This window comes from Rattus rattus, chromosome 3 (assembly GCF_011064425.1).
Source record: "Rattus rattus isolate New Zealand chromosome 3, Rrattus_CSIRO_v1, whole genome shotgun sequence".
Taxonomy (NCBI): Eukaryota; Metazoa; Chordata; class Mammalia; order Rodentia; family Muridae; genus Rattus; species Rattus rattus.
Window position 1 is genome coordinate 209155696 of NC_046156.1, and position 14380 is coordinate 209170075.

The 14380-nt window shown below is 35.9% G+C and overlaps 1 pseudogene; it reads left to right on the top strand.

Moving 5' to 3' along the window:
- The first annotated feature begins 2439 nt into the window (after positions 1–2439).
- On the top strand, positions 2440–3619 carry LOC116896067 (annotated as a pseudogene).
- Positions 3620–14380: the final 10761 nt, after the last annotated feature.

Below are 14380 nucleotides of genomic sequence, written 5' to 3' on the forward strand. Positions count from 1 at the left end.
AAGAATATCATTAAGCTCTATTCCTGGAATTATTTTATTGTATAAATTATTACTATTTCTTACAATTTATAGTCAATATCACTTGATAATGAATGCTACAGTAAAGGGACCCACTCCATCAGGGAAATGATTTCCTGATTATTTTATTGTATAAATTATTCCTATTTCTTACAATTTATATTCAATATCACTTTATAATGAATGCTACAGTAACAGGATCTTACTCTGTTAGGGAAATGATTTCCTATGCATTATAATTTGTCTTTAAAGATATCTATTTTTGACAGTGCATCATAACAAAGATATTTAGGAATGTGCATAAAAAAGTTGTATTTTACTTTGTCATCTTTCTCATCAGTAAATTTGTTTTCATTTTTTTTATAAGAAATAGCCATTTCTTATTTATGTGATGTTATGAATGAATAAACTATTTTCAAATTTCAGTCTACCCTTTTCTTGTGATTTATAATACTAATGTCTGATCAATAAGAATAGGCTTACATACTCTGCAAATTTTAAGACCTCTCAATATATGCTTCCACATAAATATTAAAGTCCATAATCCTGTATATAAGTTTGTCACTTCATTTTATATTTAGCTCTGCTATTACATTAAATTTTTTGGGAATTATTCTTACTTTTTGATATTATACAGAGATTGTTTACTTTTGAGTTACTTCCTAAAGTGAATTTTCATTAACTGACTTAGTATGTACTTCAATGTGTTCCAAGAACCTACAAATTCAAATGGCTTCCTTTTATATGACTTTTTCTGGATGCCTGGCAGGTGGTAGTGGTGGTGTGAAATGAACAAATACCTATTTATGTCACACAGGGATTGAAAGCTAGTCAATGGTTGCACTCAAGTCTAGTCTACTGAACCAGAGTTAGCTAGGGTTACTTTTTTTTAAATTTTATTTTTCCTGGATTTTTTTATGTATTTACATTTAAAATGTTATCCCCTTTCTCCCTTCACCCATACCCCTTACCCGCTCCCCCTGGTTATATAAGGATGCTCCCACTTCTACCCACTCACTTCCTCCTCAACATCCTGGCATTCCCCTAGATTGGGGAAATGAGCCTTCACAGGACTAAGGGCCTTTCCTCCTATTTATGCTGTACAATGTCATCCTCTGCTACATGTTTACTAATTGGTTGGGGGTTTAGTGCCTGGGACCTCTGGTTGGGTCTGATTGGTTGATATTGTTGTTCTTTCTGTAGTGTTGCAAACCCTTCAGATGCTTCAGTCTTTTCTCTAACTCAAATCTAACCTACTGAACCAGAGTTAGGACTACTTAAAGAAGGAGGAATGACTAAGACAAGGCAGATTATTGCTGAAGAGCCAACCCAATATTGCTGATGACTCACAAAAGCTTCTTCTCTGTGTTCTGGAAGGAAACAAGGCATAAAAATCTCCTCTCCTAGCAATTGTCACTTCTGATATATTGCTCAGTTGGAGCTTTGTAGATCCTTTAAGTTTAGGTGTTTCCTGAGCATTGGAGGCTTTGGTTACCTCCTCATTCTAAATCTACCATCTGTTTCTGAGAAAAACACATGGTTTGAATTGTAAGGAAATATCTTCATATAATACTTTATGGGAGAAATCCTTGACAAGTCATTTAGAAATTTATTAAATAAGTTGCACAACGTCAAGGTATGTCTAAAATGTATTATTGAAAAAGAATACAACTGCAGTAAGGGACACGGTGTTGAACTGCAGCCTTTGTTCCCTGAAGTTACAAGTTGCTCTTAAGATCATAGGTATTCAATGTCAAGCAAGAATGACAAAGAGAATCATCCCTGTTATCATCTGGGATATTTAAAATATTGAGCTATGTACCAAAGAGGTTCCCACAGTTGGCCACATGTCCATGATTCTGAAAAGAATTGAACATGTAAATACCTATGAATTCAGAGTACAGGATTTTTCCTGAATTTTCTAGTGTTCTGAAACTATAAAGCCCTCTACATTTAATGCTTTGTTCTCTTCTGACCTGGAAGATGAGTAAGAAAAAGTCAAGAATAGCAGTTCTGTTTGGTACCATCAATTACTCCTGTAGTTGTGACAGATAAGGAGATACTTAAGATAGTTACTATTACTCACTAGAAAAGATGATGATTTTGAGCAGTTTGTGTGAATGTGTGTGTGTGTGTGTGTGTGTGTGTGTGTGTGTGTGTGTGTGTGTGTGTGTGTGTGTAGGCAGCACCTTCTGTGGCCCGGCTTTATGTCTGGGCTCAGTCTACACTAAGCTACCTGAACAATGTTAACTGGAGGTGGAGACCAGACCCGGGCACAGGAGTCATGTCAGATGTGTTTCAGTATCAAGGCAGGAAGTGAGGAACCCAATTTTGTTCTGACACGTGAGCAGCTCAGATCCACCTCCACACCATGGGCTCTTGGACCTCCAGCTTGGCACCACGCTACACCTGGAGGAGACCATGGAGCAGCAAGATGATGAGTTCCTGGAGTCCGTGCAGACCTGTGTGGAGAACTTTGTTCTACCCCAAAAGATGGTCATTGAAGTGGAGGGAGAAGATGCTGGGTCACTGGACATTGTGCCTCAGGAAAGCACAGGCTTCAGGACTGTGACTGTGGACCTTACACAGGATGGACTGAACATGTGGAGCAATACCCAGAGAACTCCAGAGAGAACTGTGATCCTGGAAGGCCACACGGACCCATGGGACTTTCCAGCTATACATGGAACAGAAGAAGCAACCTCAAAGCAGACAGTCTTTGATGAAAAATGGTCCCATGGATTGAAGCTAGAGGGGTTGGTTGTCTTCCTGTGAAGAGCAGTTGGAAAAAGAACAGGACAAACAAGAGTAGTTGGTCTTTACCCAGGATGGTGCTGATCTTCCTGAGACTGTCTACAGGGGTCATGACCTTGACAGGAGTTGCCTGAGTACCAGCTGGCCTTCATTCACCATGATACCCCTCAGAAACCATTTTCATATACAATGTCATCAATTGAAGATGACAAATCTGGGAAAGTTCCTCAGAGCATTCATCCCAATCAGTGTATTAAAAACCCCAAATAGAGATAAAGACTATGAATTTAACTGTAATGTTCAACTTTTAGGCCGAGGTGCATCCCTAAATCTAAATGAAAAAGTTCGTCTGGAAGGTAAAACCTTTGGCTTTAATGGGCATGGGCTAGTTTTGAATCATAACATATCCCACAATGAACAGGAGAAGCTTCTTGTTAAAGAGGGCCAGTATAAATGTAGTAAAACCATCCTAAATCCATCTCTTCCCCAAAACCTGAGAAACTACGCTAAGGAGAAACACTTTAAATGTAAGTACTGTGGCAAGGCCTTCAACTGGAGCTGGCATCTCATTACACTCCAAAGAACCCATATGTGGGAAAGCCTTACAAATTCAACCTGTGTGGGAAGGTTGTTTCTCATCAGAGGATTAATACTGGAGAGAAACCATACAGGTACAATCTTTGTGGAAAGTCTTTTACGCAGAAATAAGTTCTTGTGGTGTATCAAAGAACTCACTGGTGAGCAGCCTTATGAATGCAACCAGTGTGGGAAGTCATTCTGCCAGAGCTACAAATACATTGCATATCAAAAAACTCACATTGGAGAGAAGTCATATCAGTGCAAGTAGTGTGGGAAATCCTTCAGACAGAGCTAGGTTCGAGTCATTCACCAGAGGACACACACTGGGGAAAATACCTACAAGTACAGCTAGTATGGAAAGACGTTCAGACAGAACTCCTGCTTTATTCAGCAACAGAGAACTCACGACAGAGAAAAGCCCTATTAGTGTAATCAGTGTGGGAAGACCTTCGCCCTAAGTGCCTGGTTTATCATCCAACCAGCGAACCCACACTGGGAAACGCCCTACAAATATGGCCAATGTGGCAAAGTCTTTATTATCAGTTCTAAGCGCAGTAGGCACCAGGCTACTCACAGCAAGGAGTCCTGTAAGTCCTGACCAGTTGAGAGTCTGAGCTGGAGTTGAATTCTGTCACTCTGAAGATCTGTCTGAAGGAATGTATTTGGCAGGAAGTGACAGTGTGAGAAGAATGCACTTAGACTTACTCCTGTGTCAAAGATAGAAAGGAGTAAGTCCTTCGGTTAGACAGATGTGGCTAAGAGATCCCTAGAGAAGGAAAGCCATTACACACCGGCAGCAGTATGTTCTTTGATGACTCTGTGAAGGGCCTCCTGCTTCTGGCTTTTTTACTTCGTGCTACTAGGTGGCTGAGCCACAACCTCCCACCTCATCGCCCCATGCAGAGTCCTCAGACATATTCACTTCAGGCAAGCAAGCCATGATCCTTCATTTATGCAGGTTTCAGCCATAGTCAAAGGTAAGCTCACTTTGGAGTACCCTACTGCTCTTTATAGAAGCTGCTTTTCTATATCAAAGCATTTCTTGTTCTACTGCGGTCCTTACTAGTCTCCCATGCCATCAGGAGACAACGTAGGTGCCAGTGCCTCAGAGTAACAGGTGGTCATTGAGATTTTAGGGCCCTAGTCCACTAAAACAAGCTCATCTCAACCAAAGAATGGCCTCCCTTGTCCTCAAAGTTCCTGACAACATTGTTGTGGATGCTAGCCATTAGATGCATGTTTCAGGAAATCCACAAGCAGTATTAAGCTTTGACTAACATGGAGGTGAACCCATGCTAAAAACCCATCACTAGTGAGGCTGAATCAAGAGGACTGTTTAAGACCAGCCAGTGCTACGTAGCAAGACTGTCTTAAAGGAAGGAAGGAAGGAAGGAGAAAGAAAAAGAAAGAAAAGAAAGAAAGAAGAAGAAGAAAAAAGAAAAAAAGAGGGAGGGAAGGAAGAGAAAAGAAAGAAAAGAAAAAAAAGAAAGAAAGAAAAAAAGAAAAAAAGGGAAAGAAAAAGAAAGAAGAAAAAAAGAAAGAAAGAAAGAAGGGAAGGAAAGGAAGGAAGGAAGGAAGGAAGAAAGAAAGAAAGAAAAAAAGAAAGAAAGAAAGAAAGAAAGAAAGAAAGGAAAGGAAAGGAAAGGAAAGGAAAGGAAAGGAAAGGAAAGGAAGAAATTTGTCCTATGTGTACTTCTGCTTAACTACTAAATGTTGGTTCTTTTCCCAGAAGAAACAAAGCACTCAGATACAGATCTCAGAGAACGTAAATCTAAAACCAATAGCCTTTCCTAAAATGGCTTACATGAACCATTGACTAGTAGATATGCTGTGGTGTCTCAACTTAGACATTACGTTGGCACATGGTATTTGACCACGTCAGTCTGCATAGTTGACCTGATTGATAGTTTTTTTATATGTTTTGTACACTTCTGTTACAAATGAAGATTTTCTATAACTAAGGCAAATGACCAGTTGAAAGGAAACATGTCGAAAGTAGAGACTCTCTGGAACCTCCTTGAGAAAATGTTCCATGTATAGCCTGAAGTTGAAAAGGGTTAATATTTTACTTATTGATACTATTGTTTATGCAGACATCTCTCATAGACGCATGTTGTGCTATAACATGGTGCAAGGAATAAAAATTTATCTGAAACAAAAAACAAAAAAAGAAAAAAGAAAGAAAGAAAAAAAGAAAGAAAGAAAGGAAGAAAAGAAACAATGATTTAGAACAACTTTAATAGTGAAACTAATGCTACCACAAGTCATAGCCATATGCACTTGTTGATTATTTTTCACCCCTTTATAAATATTTATAAAAATACTTCCTCATAGTGTAGTACTGCATTTAATATTACAAATTTAACCCATCTCAAATGTCTCACAGTTATTAAGTGTTCCATCTTTATTCAGATTCTTTAAGGGAGACCTTGTTAGTAGTTCCCATATGGGGCAATTAGAAATTCTCTTGATTTACTTTCTGTCCAAAACTGAAGAAAGAATTAATCTCTACAGTCATATTGGTGCCAAATTGAAATACTGATTTTGCAAACATATTATAATAAGAATAAACTCTTACCATATACAAATATCTTTAAATAAAGATCAAAATAATGAATTTTATATTTTAATTGAATATTTTGTAATTATATTTCAAATGTTAACCCCTTTTCCCACCCAAATCAACAACCCACACACGCTGCCCCCCTAACATTCCCTTATACTTGGGAGTCCAGCCTTGACAGGACCAAGGGTTTCTTCTCCATTTGGTCCCCAACAAGGCCATCCTCTACATATACAGGTGGAGCCGGGGTTATGTTCATGCATATTCTTTGGATGGTGATTTAGTCCCTAGGAGATATGCTTGGTTGGTATTGTTCTTATGGGGTTGCAAGGCCCTTAAGCTCCTTCAAACATAGGTCTAACTCCTTCAATGGGGACCCCATTCTCATTTTAAAGGTTGCCTTTGTATTTGTCATGTTCTGGCAGAGCTTCTCAGGAGACAGCTATATCAGGTTCCTGTCAGCATGCATTTCTTGGTATCAAATATTGTCTGGGTTTGGTGGCTGTATGTATATGGGCTGGATCCCCAGGTGGAGCAGGCACTGAAAGATCATTCCTTCAGTCTCTGCTCCAAACTTTGTCTCAATATCTCTTCCTATGAATACTTTTGTTCATCCTTTTTAGAAGGACTAAAGCATCTGAACTTTGGTTGTCCTTCTTCATGAGCTTCATGTGGTCTGTGGATTGTATTTTGAGTAATCTGAGCTTTAGAGCTAATATCCACTTATCAGTGAGTACATACCATGTGTGCTTTTCTGTGATGAGGTTACCTCACTCAGAATGATATTTTCTAATTCCATCCATTTGCCTAAGAATTTCATGAAGTAATTGCTTTTAATGATAGAGTAATAGTCTATTGTGTAAATATGCAACATTTTCTCTATCCATTCTTCTTTTGAAGGACATCTGGATTCTTTCCAGCTTCTGGTTTATAAATAATGTCACTGTTTACATATTGGAACATATGTCCTTATTATATGTTGGAACATCTTTTAGGCATATGCCAAGGAGTGAAATAGCTGGGTCCTCAGGTAGTATTATGTCCTTCAGATGATTTCCAGAGTGGTTTTACAAGCTTGCAATTCCATCAACACTGGAGGAGTGTTCCTCTTTCTGCACATCTTTGCCAGCATCTGTTATCAACTGAGATTTTGATCTTAGCCATTCTGACTGGTGTGAAGTGGAATCTCAGGGTTGTTATGATTTGCATTTCCCTGATGACAAAGAATGTTGAACATTTCTTTAGGTACTTCTCAGCCATTCGATATTCCTAAGCTGAGAATTCTTTTTTTAGCTCTATACCCCAGTTTTAAATAGGGTTTTTTGATTCTCTGTGGAGTCTAACATCTTAAAGATATATATATATATATATATATATATATATATATATATATATATATATATATTAGATATTAGCCCTCTATCAGATGTAGTATTAGTAAAGATCTTTTCCCAACCTTTTGATTGTCATTTTGATTTACTGACAGTGTCCTTTGCATTCTAGAAGTTTTACAATTTTATGAGGTCCTATGTGTTGATTCTTTATCTTAGAGCACAAACCACTGGGATTGTATTCAGGAAATTTCCCCCAGTGCCCATGTGTTTTAGGCCCTTCCCCATTTTTCTTCTACTATTTTCAGTGTGTCTGGTTTTATGTGAAGGACCTTGATCCACTTGGACTTGAAGTTTTTACTGTGGGATAAGAATGGATCTATTTGCATTATTCTACATGCTGACCTCCACTTGGACCAGCACCACATGTTGAAATTGCTATCTGTTTTCCACTGGAAGATTTTAGCTCCTTTGTCAAAGATCATGAGACCATAGGTGTGTGGGTTCATTTCTTGGTCTTCAATTGTTTTACATTTATCTATCTGCATTTCTCTGTACAGTTTTTTATTTTTTATTTTTTATTATTATTTTTTTTTATCACTGTTGCTCTGTAATACTGCTTGAGGCCAGGGATGGTGATTCCCTCAGAAGTAATTTTATTGTTGAGGATAGTTTTTGCTATCCTGGAATTTTTGTTATCCCAAATGAATATGCAAATTGCTTGTTCTAAATCTATGAAGAATTATCGAGTTGGAGTTTTGATGGGGATTGCCTTTAATCTGTTGATTGCTTTTGGCAAAATGGCCATTTTTAAAATATTAATCCTGTCAAGACATTAGCATGGCAAATCCTTCCATCTTTGGAGATCTTCTTCAATTTCTTTCTTTAGAGATTTGAAATTCTTGTCATACAGATCTTTTATTTGCTTGGTTAGAGTCCCACTAAGGAATTTCATATTATTTGTTACTATTTTGAAGGGTGTCATTTCTCTAATTTCTTTCTCAGACTGTTTATCCTTTGAGTAGAGTAAACTACTGATTTATTTGAGTTGATTTTATATCCAGCCACTTTGCTGAAGTTGTTTATCAGGTTTAGTAGTTCTCTGGTGGAATATTGGGATTCATTTAAATATACTATCATATCATCTGCAAATAGTGATATTTTGACATCTTCCTTTCCAATTTTTATTCCTTCGACCTCCTTCTATAGTGATTTTATATATCCTGACACCACAGATCTCTGAACCATCACTGAAAGCAATATTATTTGTTCAAATTTAGTTATTTCCATTCATTGATGATACAGAGATTTATCCGCAAAGCTATCTTATCCTCAAAGTGATCATTTATCTTGGTCTTGAAGGGAGAAAAGGGAAGCAGTGAGAGTGGAGAGATCTCGAAACAGTTTCTTGGTTATCACTTCCTGCTTTCTGTTTTATTTCCATAACTGACTGGTTGTATCTAACGTGGTGGGGTTTTCTCTAACTGTGTCTGTGTATACTTGAAGTGGTGATGCTGTATTTTGGTTTATGCTTGATTTTAAACTATGATGCTTTTTACCTTCAAATAATCTGAGGAAAATTTTATGGAAGGTGAGGAATAGTCTTTCAAATCTATGCCCTGTCACAAATCTGCCCAATTTTCAAAATGACTGCCATTTTATATAATTAGACACCAACCTATTATTTTAATGTTCATTTAAAATATATATTTATTTATATGTGTATGTCCACATGTGTGTATTCCTTTGTATATGCAATCTCTTGTAGAGAACAGAAGATTGCAATGGATTCCTTGGAGTTGAAGTTACATGCTATTAAGAATCATCCAATGTGTGCAGTAGAAAATGAATTCAGATTATAAAACTATGAGCTCCTAACCACTGAACTATCTTTGTATTATCCAAACTTTATTATCTAATTATTTCTTACAAGTATTAAAATAGAATTTGGGGATGTTCCAGCTTCATTTGGTTGTATACATTAGGCTGTTATGTCTACTTAGATATATGATGAAACATGATTATTAAACCAAGCTGATTTCTAAATTCGGTTCAACTTTAAATCAGAATTTAAATGGTATTTAAAACAAAATTTTAAATCACTTTATCATAGGTGCAGAATTTCAGAGAATCTTCTTGGCCTCTTGCATATTGCCGGGATATATTCTTTTCTATAAAGGTATGTGATAAGTCTTCTAAAATGTACACATTTGTTATCACTAAATTTTTGTGTAAAGAAGTTATTCGTTAGGTTAAACTGTTATGGCATCTTTACTCTTTGTGCCACGAAGAGGAATGTGGGATCAAATTATCAAATGTTCGGGCAGAAAATTCATATATGCTGCATGCTGAAAGTATCTTGGTATCTGATACTCCCCACATAATTTTCTTATTGTCATTCAATTAGGAAACATATAAGTTTTCCATACACTGATTTTTGGAGTCAGGAGATAATATTTTTATGTTAAAAATAGTGTGCTTTTTTTTGGCTTAAGGCTAAAATTAGGTTCACAGTCTTAAATTATCCTTACCATCTACTTATGTGACCAATAGTAGGGATAACAATGTATTTAAGAAAAATAAAACCACAAAACATTTTTTCTCTCTAGATAAGTATGTGGATAAGAAAGGAGAATTTGTAAAATCCTTCTTCTGAGGAAGACTACTGAATTTATCATTATGTTCATCACAATATTTTTAAATAGCCAGGGTCTCCTCCCTGAAAAATTTTGTCGTCTTTTTAATTGTCCCACCCCCCTTCATCCTCCTATTCTGTTTAGATCAGCAAGAAGCAAATATTGCATTTACCACCTTATATCAGAGTGTGGAAGAAGGAAGTTTTCTTCCCTTCAAAATGTCAGCTGTCTGCTATAACGATCATCATGAGAAGTGAATGAATAGAAACATTACTTAAAGCTATACTAAGGGAATGTTGTACTGAACTCAGCTGTACAGTATCCTCTTTCTTCTGTGTCTTGCCCTCCATTTCCTCCTTGCTTCTATCTTTCTTCTCTGAATTTCTGGAATCAAACTTACTGTTGTGTATATTCTAATTCTTGTCAATGTTCTATTGTATATCCTCACCTCACCTAAACCATCCTCTCATTTTGTACAAAGGTAACTGGAGTCTTATTCTATTAATCGTCTTGTTCCTATACCCTGTATTTTATATGACAAGTAGTGGTCACCTCTTTTTCCTGTGAGGATGCTTGCTTCTCTGTCTTCTTTACAATGAAAATTGTGTGAAAGCTCTTCATTAAAATACCAAAATTAGAAAGAAAATGTTTTTCAGAAACCTCAGGAATTTTGATGTTGCTGTGCTGTTGTTGTTTTTGCAGCTCTTGTTCCTATTTTTTTTCTTTTCTTTTTCTTATTTTAAATAGAATTTATGGTTCAGTATCCTCATTGACTAAATGCTAGGGAACATAAAGGAATCCAGTATGTGCATTGAACTTTCAGTGCTGAAAAGAGTTTGCTCTGCTCTGAAGTGTGATGGACTGATGGAAAGGACTTTAGATAAATGGTTTTAATTCAAGATAATACTTGAAAAACTTGAATAATTAGTCTTTTAAATGTCAAGAGTTGTTTAAAATGCACAGAAAATATCCATGTTTCCTGTATCCATTTAAAGTAGCATGTGTTGAAACAACTGCATCCATCCAATGTGTTCACAGATTGTTTATCCTGAGGCTACTGGGTTCCAGGAGCTTAATTTTATTATTATAGATTCTTTGCAAATTCACTGTGACTCAAATCAATTCTTCTGCTGCATACCTGCAGGTTTTTCTTTGTGGTAATTTTATAGACAAGTATGTCTTGCTCCAACAGGGTAATGTTACATGTAAAATAAATTATATCTTAGAGTAAATGTGTGACACAGAAACACCATTTTCATAAATTCAATAAAATGACAGAAATAAGTAGTTATATATTGTTATTATTTTCCCCCACATATAATAATTCCATTATTAAATGTATTAATTAAATTGTTTATTTTATGCTTGTATTGTTGAATAAGGAAAGTATAATTGCTCTCAAAACTCTTTTAAATAAATTTATTTTTGAGAATTTCATAAATGCATACATTTTGATTAAACACACTGCCATCCCTTTCCTTCCAATTCCTCCTCCATTGCTCTACCCCAACACCCACCTCAAGTCTCCCTTAGTTTGATATGTTCTAACTGAAAACAAAACAAAACAAAACAAAATCCAAAAAGCCAACTTGCAATCAGTATTTATTTATGTATAAACTGCCTACTGGAGCACAGCTAGACATTCAGAGGCCACATCCCTGAAGAAAACCCTTCTACCCCATGAAACCATTTGTTGCTGCTAACTTTCTCAGCTACTAGGAAGACTTCATAGACCTTTCCCCATTTATTCAGGGATTTTGTCTAGCTTGATCTTGTTTATGCAGTTACTAAATTATAAGTTCATGTTTACAGTTAACCTGATATTTTGTCAGATTGCTTTACTGCAGAAGTATGTTCCCTCTGTCCCTGACAATCTTTCTATACCCTCTTCCATGATGATTCCTGAGAATTTCATGGGAGAGTATTCATAAAAATGTGTCTTTAAAGACTATCCACTCAACAGTCTCTTATTCTCTACACCAGACAGTTGTGCATCTCCATGTTAATTTACATATCAATTTACATATACTATCGATTGCCTAACACTGATACTATAGTATGCTTAGAGACAAGAGCCAAGCATGGCTGTCTTCTGAGAGGCCCAACAAGCAGCTGAAAGTGAAAGTTGCTGATACTTGTACCCAACCAATGGACTAAAGCTAGGGACCCTGTGCTTGAATTAGGCAAAAGCTGGAAGAAGCTGAGGAGGAGGGTGACCCCAAAGGAAGACCAGCTGACTCAAGTTATCTGAACCCCCAAGATCTCTCAGACACTGAACCACCAATGAGGCAGCATAGACTAGCTGATATGAGGCCCCTCAACAAATATACATCAAGGGGCTGTCAGGTATGAACTCAGTCAGAGAAGATACACATAACTCTCAATTGACTGGAGTTGGCAAGGAATGGGAAGGTCTGTTGAGTGAGGGGGTGCGGACATCCTCTTGGAGATAGGGCAGGAAGAATGAGATCAGTAAAAACAGACATGGAGGGGGAAAATGACTGGAATGGGGAATAATTAGATGTAATAATAATAATAATAATAATAATAATAATAATAATAATAATAATAATTATAGCAAAAAAGAAAGAACCTTCTCTGATAAAATATTACATATGCATTTTCAGTACAAAGGAATGGAGTTATGAGACAGTTTATGACCATTTAGAAAATTAATAGTATTTGTTTTTTCCCTGGAGTCAATGACCTAATGATCCGTGAATTTTTGGACCAGTTGAAAATGAGTTCTGACTTAAGATCAGACTTTATATCCAATCAGTTGGTTACTGCCATAATATCTTTTCTACTGTTGTACCCATGGAAATATCTTCACAGAGAAGTCATTCCTGCAATTCACAGGCCTTCACAACAGAGTAAGGTTACTGTTCAAATTCTTCCACTGACTGCACTGTAAATAGAATAGCCCAATAGCTTGAAAACTATGTATGAGCAATAAAACCTCTGGCTGAGTATCATCTTGATTTTCCATATCTTTTGACTTAGTTATCTACTATCTTCAATAATAGGATATTATCATCAAATTATAAAGGGCAATCAAGATTAAAGGTAAGGTCCTGTAAAGTTTGGGAGTCTGTGGATCACAGTGACTAAAACCTCAGTCACTAGTAAACCATACATACATATATATATATATATGTATGTATGTATGTGTGTGCGCTAGATTTACATATGAGGCTTCTGAATTACTAGGCTTCTACATGGCATTTTCAAAGTTTCTCAGTTACCTCCCCCTCCTCCTTACTCAATATTACCCTTCTATGTACTACTTATTTAATATTTACTGTTCCATTATCATTATTCTCCTTTCTCCATTCATACCATGCATAATATTCTCCCATGAAGAAACATTGACCCCTCCTTGGACAATATTATCTGTGTTGTTTAATACAGTTTAAAGACACATATTCAAAGTTTCAAATCTAGCATCTACATATAGAAGAAGCATTTAGCGTTTGTCTTTCTAGGCCTTAGTTATCACACTTACAATGATTATTTGAAGCTTCATAAATACTTACTTACTCTGAATTTTACAATGGAATTTTCCTTTACATATCAACAATATTCCACTGTTTATGTGTTCTCCATTTTTACAATTCATTTTTTAGTAGACATCTAAACTCTTTCCCTTTTTGGAAGAGTAGGAATAAAGCATCAATAAATATTTATGAGCAAGTATATCTGCTCATATATGTATCCTTTGGATATGTGCCCAAATGCTCTATGACTGAATTATGTGGTTAACCTATTTCTACTTTTTTAAGGAATCTCCACATTTCTTTCCACAGTGTTTTTTTTAATCAGTTTTCACTCCTATTAATAGTGAATAAATGTTTCCTGTTTTCCACATCCACACAATGATTTTCTTTTCATTCTAATGAAAATAAGATTGAATCTCAACTTAGTTTTAATTTGCTTTTAAAGGTTAGACATTAAAATATTTCTAAATTATATGTTTAGTTTTATTTTTTTCTTTTGATAATTTTTCTCTTTAGTTTTATTTAATTGGATTGTTGTTTTTGGGGTGTTTAGTTTTGTTGTCATTTATTATACTTTTTAGATATAGCGTAAGATTTTTAAACCATTCTGTAGGGTATTCCATATGATGTAGGGTTTTGTTGTTGTTGTTGTTATTGTTTCTGTTTCAGTTTGTTTTTGTTTGATTGGTATTTTTGTCAAAAATTATGAATACAAAGACACTATCCAGTCTAAAGGATTGCTTTCCTCAGCCCATCAATCCTTCTTCTGGCACTGAAAAATGGAAAGGGCTTATGCAAAAGCCCTAGAGATGAGTCAGTAACTCTAAGCAGCTAAGATCTTGTGGATCTGCTTATTTTCCAATGTTGCTTAGAGTTAGTAAGATCCATAGGACAAGAGAATGAAATCAAGTTGATATAAATGAAGGAGGGATAAATGGAAAAATCATACTTTTTATAAATGATCTTTCAAACTCCATAAATAAACATATTTAGCAAAGTGAT